Below are 2,302 nucleotides of genomic sequence, written 5' to 3' on the forward strand. Positions count from 1 at the left end.
GCTCTCAAGTCGACTCGTAGGTCGCTCTTCGGTCCGAAGGCATGGAAGCAAGCGGTCCAGAAGAAGCGCCAGAAGACTCGCCTTCTCTCTCCCGTCAAGTCGCGCCGACGTCATATGAATACTCGGTCTAAGTCTGTACCGTCTTCTCCTAGCTCATAATCGCCACCTCTTACACCAGTGTCTTCCTCAACTCCCGCCGCGGTTGACCTCAGCGGCGACCAGAGTGACGTGGACATGGTGGATGTTGATTCAAGTGGTGTCCCGGCGGTTCAAGAAACTGCCACCGAGTCTTTGGGTAAAGACGTGGACCCTGGGGATCACGACGATGTTCCTGGGCTTCCTGACACGCCTTCGCCCCCGCCTCAGGATCCTCCCGCTGTGGCCAAGCCGCCAGCTTCGACGATCTCTCCTTCTCCAGCAGACATACGTGCCGCTGAAGAGGCCTTGCGTGAGGCCGAGCAATTTCGACTCATGTTCGGCTCAAGTAACAAAGGTGTAGCGTCGGAAAGCACAGTCCCACAAAGCAAGGCTGCTTCGTCGTCTGCTGCGACTTCCAAGACAGCTGAAGCCTCGGAAGTAGTTTCTAAAGCAGGGCTTGCCCCTGTTGAAGCTGCTCCACCAGCCTCCGTGTCTTCAAAGCCGGATCCGACTGTTCCAACAGCTGCCGTGCCAAGTGATTCTTCAATGAGGAGTCAGACGACGAGCTGGACGACTCTGACGAAGACAAGGCTCCCATCCCGACGAACAAGGCCAGTACTTCGATGGCAGCTGCTGGTCTCGGTGATGCGCCACCTCCCGACACTTCAACAGCTCTCAAGTCGACTCGTAGGTCGCTCTTCGGTCCGAAGGCATGGAAGCAAGCGGTCCAGAAGAAGCGCCAGAAGACTCGCCTTCTCTCTCCCGTCAAGTCGCGCCGACGTCATATGAATACTCGGTCTAAGTCTGTACCGTCTTCTCCTAGCTCATGATCGCCACCTCTTACACCAGCGTCTTCCTCAACTCCCGCCGCGGTTGACCTCAGCGGCGACCAGAGTGACGTGGACATGGTGGATGTTGATTCAAGTGGTGTCCCGGCGGTTCAAGAAACTGCCACCGAGTCTTTGGGTAAAGACGTGGACCCTGGGGATCACGACGATGTTCCTGGGCTTCCTGACACGCCTTCGCCCCCGCCTCAGGGTCCTCCCGCTGTGGCCAAGCCGCCAGCTTCGACGATCTCTCCTTCTCCAGCAGACATACGTGCCGCTGAAGAGGCCTTGCGTGAGGCCGAGCAATTTCGACTCATGTTCGGCTCAAGTAACAAAGGTGTAGAGTCGGACAACACTGTCGCACAAAGCAAGGCTGCTTCGTCGTCTGCTGCGACTTCCAAGACAGCTGAGGCCTCGGGAGTAGTTTCTAAAGCAGGGCTTGCCCCTGTTGAAGCTGCTCCACCAGCCTCCGTGTCTTCAAAGCCGGCTCCGACTGTTCCAACAGCTGCCGTGCCAAGTGATTCTTCAATGAGGAGTCAGACGACGAGCTGGACGACTCTGACGAAGACAAGGCTCCCATCCCGACGAACAAGGCCAGTACTTCGATGGCAGCTGCTGGTCTCGGTGATGCGCCACCTCCCGACACTTCAACTCCCAAGTCGGCTCGTAGGTCGCTCTTCGGTCCGAAGGCATGGAAGCAAGCGGTCCAGAAGAAGCGCCAGAAGACTCGCCTTCTCTCTCCCGTCAAGTCGCGCCGACGTCATATGAATACTCGGTCAAAGTCTGTACCGTCTTCTCCTAGCTCATGATCGCCACCTCTTACACCAGCGTCTTCCTCAACTCCCGCCGCGGTTGACCTCAGCGGCGACCAGAGTGACGTGGCAATGGTGGATGTTGATTCAAGTGGTGTCCCGGCGCTCAAGAAACTGCCACCGAGTCTTTGGGTAAAGACGTGGACCCTGGGGATCACGACGATGTTCCTGGACTTCCTGACACGCCTTCGCCCCCGCCTCAGGGTCCTCCCGCTGTGGCCAAGCCGCCAGCTTCGACGATCTCTCCTTCTCCAGCAGACATACGTGCCGCTGAAGAGGCCTTGCGTGAGGCCGAGCAATTTCGACTCATGTTCGGCTCAAGTAACAAAGGTGTAGAGTCGGACAACACAGTCCCACAAAGCAAGGCTGCTTCGTCGTCTGCTGCGACTTCCAAGACAGCTGAAGCCTCGGGAGTAGTTTCTAAAGCAGGGCTTGCCCCTGTTGAAGCTGCTCCAGCAGCCTTTGTGTCTTCAAAGCCGGCTCCGACTGTTCCAACAGTTGCCGTGCCAAGTGACCCTCAGCCGA

This window comes from Phytophthora infestans, genomic scaffold, assembly GCF_000142945.1.
Source record: "Phytophthora infestans T30-4 supercont1.164 genomic scaffold, whole genome shotgun sequence".
Taxonomy (NCBI): domain Eukaryota; phylum Oomycota; class Peronosporomycetes; order Peronosporales; family Peronosporaceae; genus Phytophthora; species Phytophthora infestans.